Below are 6,386 nucleotides of genomic sequence, written 5' to 3'. Positions count from 1 at the left end.
AATAGCCCTTACACAGCCTGGAGGAGTGTTGAGTCATTGTCTTGTTGGAAAACAAATGATAGTCCCACTAAGGGCAAACCAGATGGGATGGTGTATCGCTGCATAATGCTGTGGTAGCCATGCTGGTTAAGTGTGCCTTGAATTCCAAATAACTCACAGACAGTGTCACCAGCAAAGCACCCCCACACCATCACACCTCCTCCTCCATGCTTCACGGTGGGAACCACACATGCGGAGATCATCCGTTCACCTACTCTGCGTCTCACAAAGACACGGCGGTTAGAACAAAAAATCTCAAATTTGGACTCATCAGACCAAAGGACAGATTTCCACTGGTCTAATGTCCAATGCTCATGTTTCTTGGACAAGCAAGTCTCTTCTTCTTATTTGTGTCCTTAATTAAGTAGTGGTTTCTTAGCAGCAATTCGACCATGAAGGCCTGATTCATGCAGTCTCCTCTGAACAGTTGACGTTGAGATGTGTCTGTAACTTGAACTCTGTGAAGCATTTATTTGGGCTGCAATTTCTGAGGCTGGTAAGTCTAATGAACTTATCCTCTGCAGCAGAGGTAACTCTGGGTCTTCCATTCCTGTGGCGGTCCTCATGAGAGCCAGTTTCATCATAGCACGTGATGGCTTTTGCGATTGCACTTGAAAAAACGTTAAAAGTTCTTGAAATTTTCCGGATTGACTGACCTTCATGTCTTAAAGTAATGATGGACTGTCATTTCTCTTTGCTTATTTGAGGTGTTCTTGCCATAATATGGACTTGGTCTTTTACCAAATAGGGCTTTCTTCTGTATACCACCCCTACCTTGTCACAACACAACTGATTGGCTCAAACACATTAAGAACAAAATAAATTCCACAAATTAACTTTTAACAAGGCACCCCTCTTAATTGAAATGCTATCTAGGTGACTACCTCATGAAGATGTTTGAGAGAATGCCAAGAGTGTGCAAAGTTGTCATCAAGGCAAAGGTTGGCTGCTTTGAAGAATCTCAATTATAAAATATATTTTGATTTGTTTAACTATTTATTGGTTACTACATGATTCCATGTGTTATTTCATCATTTTCATGTCTTCAATATTATTCTACAATGTAGAAAATAGTTAAAAAAAATAAGAAAACCCCTTGAATGAGTAGGTGTGTGAAAACCTTTGACTGATACTGTATATTTCATCCATTTTGAACTCAGCCTGTAACATAACAAAATGTGGAATACGTCAAGGGGTATGGATACTTTCTGAAGGCAGTGTAAGTGAACAAGGTAAGGTTAAACCGTGGGAAAGAGACTAGGGGAGATAGTAGCCAGATAGAGAGGGCATCAGTGAACAGCTAAGAGCCTGTACTTAGTGTCTTTAAAGAAAACGCTTTGAAAAGCCACTCACACTGTTAGTCTTTGAGCAGACCTCCCCAAACCTATAAACTTATAGAGAGAAAGAGGGAGGGAAGGACCAAAAGGGAGGAGTGTGTGTATGTGTGTGTAATGGTTTGTGAGTCGCTCCAGGGGGGTCTGTGCTATGTAAGTGATGATGTGTGTGTTGATGTTTGTATGATGATAGGTTAGTTGTTCAGGAGGGTGTGTGTGTGTTGATGTTAGTATGATGATAGGTTAGTTGTTCAGGAGGGTGTGTGTTGATGTTAGTATGATGATAGGTTAGTTGTTCAGGAGGGTGTGTGTGTGTTGATGTTAGTATGATGATAGGTTAGTTGTTCAGGAGGGTGTGTGTGTGTTGATGTTAGTATGATGATAGGTTAGTTGTTCAGGAGGGTGTGTGTTGATGTTAGTATGATGATAGGTTAGTTGTTCAGGAGGGTGTGTGTTGATGTTAGTATGATGATAGGTTAGTTGTTCAGGAGGGTGTGTGTGTGTTGATGTTAGTATGATGATAGGTTAGTTGTTCAGGAGGGTGTGTGTTGATGTTAGTATGATGATAGGTTAGTTGTTCAGGAGGGTGTGTGTTGATGTTAGTATGATGATAGGTTAGTTGTTCAGGAGGGTGTGTGTGTGTTGATGTTAGTATGATGATAGGTTAGTTGTTCAGGAGGGTGGGTGTGTGTTGATGTTAGTATGATGATAGGTTAGTTGTTCAGGAGGGTGTGTGTTGATGTTAGTATGATGATAGGTTAGTTGTTCAGGAGGGTGTGTGTGTGTTGATGTTAGTATGATGATAGGTTAGTTGTTCAGGAGGGTGTGTGTTGATGTTAGTATGATGATAGGTTAGTTGTTCAGGAGGGTGTGTGTTGATGTTAGTATGATGATAGGTTAGTTGTTCAGGAGGGTGTGTGTTGATGTTAGTATGATGATAGGTTAGTTGTTCAGGAGGGTGGGTGTGTCTTTACGTGGGTTTTGGGAGGGAGTGAGTTTGTGTATTTGGTTTGTATGGACACCGGAATGTATTTAAGTGTTCAGTTTGAGAGTGTATATAGGTAGGCAGGTTTGAACAAGAGGGTTGACCATGACAGAAACTAGGGTTGCATCCCAAATGGCACCCAATAGCCTGCACAGTGCACTACTTTTGACCAGAGCCCTATGGGGAATAGGGTGCCATTTGGGACGCAGCCTAGGGAATCAAGGCCCTGGGCTTTAGAGGATAGACATTGTGACAGAGACCTGTGGCGTCTCCAGGACCTGACTCATAGACCAGGAACTCAGAGTCAGGGAGAGACGAGGGTGGTGGGGGTCAGGGCGAGACGAGGGTGGTGGGTTTGGGACGAAGGTGGGGGAAGGGGGGTTAATGGAACTTTTATGGGTTTGTCGTGCAATCATGTGACCCCTGGCATCTTTCCCCTTTCTCTCTCCCTTTCTCCCCCTTCTCTCTCCCTCTCTCACCCCTTCTCTCGGTCTCTCTCTCAATTTCAATTCAAAGGGATTTATTGGCATGGCAAATGGTGTTTGTTCTTCACTGGTTGACCTTTCCTTGTGGCAACAGGTCATGCTGCTGTTGTGCTGTTGTTGTGATGGCACACTGGTATTTCATCCAATAGATATGAGAGTTTATTAAGATTGAATGTGTTTTCAAATTCTTTGTGGGTCTGTGTTATCTGAGGGAAATAGGTCTTTAATATGGTCATACATTTGGTTAGGAAGTGCAGCTCGGTTTCCATCTAATTTTGTGGGCAGTGGGCACAGTCTGCCTATGGCGGCCTCTCTCAATAGCAAAGCTATGCTCACTGAGGCTGTACATAGTCAAAGTTTTCTTCAATTTGGGTCAGGTATTCTGCCACTGTCAGGTATTCTGCCACTGTGTACTCTCTGTTTAGAGCCAAATAACATTCCAGTTTGCTCAGTTTTTTTGTTGATTCTTTACAATGTTTCCAGCATTATCTTTTAGTTTTCTCATTATTTGGTTGGGTCTAATTGTGTTTCTGTCCTGGGGCTCTGTGGGGTCTTTTTTGTTTGTGAACAACAGAGACCCCGTATCAGCTGGCGAGGGATTTGTTATGGAAGGTTTGAGAATAATTTATTTTTAGGTGGTTGTAGAATTTAATTGGTCTACATTGATTTTGATAATTAGGGGGAATCATCTTAATTCTGCTCTGCAAGCATTATTGGGTGTTGTACAGGGAAGATGTTTTTGCAGAAGATCATGGTGCTGCTGTAGGCCCTACTTGGTTGGGGACAGAATCCCCAGATCATCCGCAAACTAGATCTTCGAACGCAGTAAGAAGCATAGAGTGAGTGCCATGACCTGCTGCAGAAGAACAGTCAGAAAATTGACCGTAATCTCTCCTCTCTTCTGTCCAGCCCTCCTATCCTCCACCAAAGCTTCCTCACTCTTCCCCTCCCCTCTCCTCTGTCCAGCCCTCCCCCTCCCCCATCTCCCTCACTCCTCATTTGTCCATGTCTTTTAGCCAGAGGGTGAGTCTGGAGGGGGAGGGCTAGGCTGGAGGAGGGGGGCATATTGTAGGTGTGGATTGATGGACTTTGGCATGGGTAAGCGGGTCTGGGACCGGACAGGAGAATCATAAAACAGTCTAAGGGATGAGAGGCAGGAGGTGGCCAGACGCAACTTTTAATGTTCCCCATGACTCACACTGACTGTCCATAATGAGTTTTATTCACTTCCATCATTTGAGTGTCAATGACGATCATGGGCCGGGCAGAGAAAATGATTGAAGGAGGAGAGTGTGAGGGGGGGGGCACATAGATACACATGTCCTATGACCACAAGGCAACCTGCAGTTGACCGCTACAAACAAGGCGATAAGGATGGTCACATTGCATTATGACCAGACCATTGCAAAGTAACCATAAGTAAGAGTGGAAAGCTGATTGGAAGGATGGAACACTGGTCATTCCTGAGAAAGAATAGAAAGCTGATTGTTTGACAGATTTGGGATCACTTCAGTCCAAATGTGTTGATAATGGCATGTCATTTAGGACTGAAGAAATCTCACTGTGGGGTAGATCAACAGCCTTCATTCCTGAAAACCATCACTGGTTTACCTTGCCCTTCTCATTCTCTTTCTCTACTTCCTCTTACTCCTCCTGTTATTCAAGCCCATATTCTGTTTCTTTCTCCACCTTCCTGTCTCTCCATCCAGGCACAGCTCCCTCATACAAAGGAGACGGTGATAATCCCCCAAAAAAGAGATCAATATCTTCTCATCCTTTTTATGTCTCTTCACACTCTCTTTCTCTCTCCCTCGGTCCTCCTCTCCTCCCCACACCTATAGGCAGGACCCCTTCACAGGCACTCCACAGACAGGCAGTTTAAAGATAATAATCAATATTGATCCAGAGAGAGAGAGAACGAAAGAGAGAAGGAAAGAAAGAGGGAATAAGGAGGAAGAAGGGTGCGAGGGAGGGAGTGACCGGCCCTCACTCTGTCTGGTCTCTGACACGATCAATGAGCTTTAGCGGATAGAGGATGGATGGAGCCTCTGACTGCTTTAGAGGATAGAGGATGGATGGAGCCTCTGACTGCTTCCTAGTCAGTGACACTGCTAAAGAGATTACACCCCAGGAGCGACACAGCCATGGCCCACACACTCTCCACCTCTCTCTTTCTGTTTCTCCCTCTATCTGTCTCTATTTCTGCCTCTCTCTCGCTATATACACTACCGTTCAAAAGTTTGGGGTCACTTAGAAATGTCCTTGTTTTTGAAAGAAAATGACTTTTTTGTCTGTTTCTCAAACTAGTCACTATAATGTACTTGTCCTCTTGCTCAGTTGTGCACCGGGGCCACCCACTCCTCTTTCTATTCTGGTTAGAGCCAGTTTGCGCTGTTCTGTGAAGGGAGTAGTACACAGCATTGTACGAGATCTTCAGTTTCTTGGCAATTTCTCGCATGGAATAGCCTTCATTTCTCAGAACAAGAATAGACTGACGAGTTTCAGAAGAAATGTCTTTGTTTCTGGCCATTTTGAGCCTGTAATCGAACTCACAAACGCTGATGCTCCAGATACTCAACTAGTCTAAAGAAGGCCAGTTTATTTGCTTCAATCAGAACAACTGTTTTCAGCTGTGCTAACATAATTGCAAAAGGGTTTTCTAATGATCAATTAGCCTTTTAAAATGATCAACTTGGATTAGCTAACACAACGTGCCATTGGAACACAGGAGAGATGGTTGCTGATAATGGGCCTCTATACGCCGTTTCCAACTACAATAGTCATTTACAACATTAACAATGTCTACACTGTATTTCTGATCAATTTGATGTTATTTTAATGGACCATTTTTTAAATTTTCTTTCAAAACAAGGACATTTCTAAGTGACCCCCAAACTTTTGAACGGAAAGTATTCAGACCCCTTGACATTTTCCACATTTTGTTAGGTTACAGCCTTATTCTAAAATTCAATCTACACACAATAACCCATAGCGACAAAGTAAAAACAGGTTTTTAGATATTTTTGCTAATTTATTCCATTTAAAAACAGAAATATCATATTTACATAATTATTCAGACCCTTTACCCAGCACTTTGTTGAAGCACCTTTGGCAGTGATTACAGCCTTGAGTCTTCTTGGGTATGATGCTACAAGCTTGGCACACATGTATTTGGGGAGTTTCTCCCATTCCTCTCTGCAGTGTTGCTGCACAGCTATTTTCAGGTCTATCCAAAGATGTTCAATCTGGTTCAAGTCCGGGCTCTGACTGGGCCACTCAAGGACATTCAGAGACTTGCCCCAAAGCCACGCTTGCGTTGTCTTGGCTGTGTGCTTCAGGTCATTGTCCTGTTGGAAGGTGAACCTTCACCCCAGTCTGAGGTCATGAGCGCTGTGGAGCAGGTTTTCATCAAGGATCTCTCTGTACTTTTCTCCGTTCATCTTTGCCTCAATCCTGTCTAGTCTCCCAGTCCATGCCACTGAAAAACATCCCCACAGCATGATGCTGCCACCACCATGCTTCACCGAAGGGATGGTGCCAGGT

Source organism: Salmo salar, chromosome ssa14 (genome assembly GCF_905237065.1).
Source record: "Salmo salar chromosome ssa14, Ssal_v3.1, whole genome shotgun sequence".
Classification (NCBI taxonomy): Eukaryota; Metazoa; Chordata; class Actinopteri; order Salmoniformes; family Salmonidae; genus Salmo; species Salmo salar.
This window is presented reverse-complemented; position numbering follows the sequence as displayed.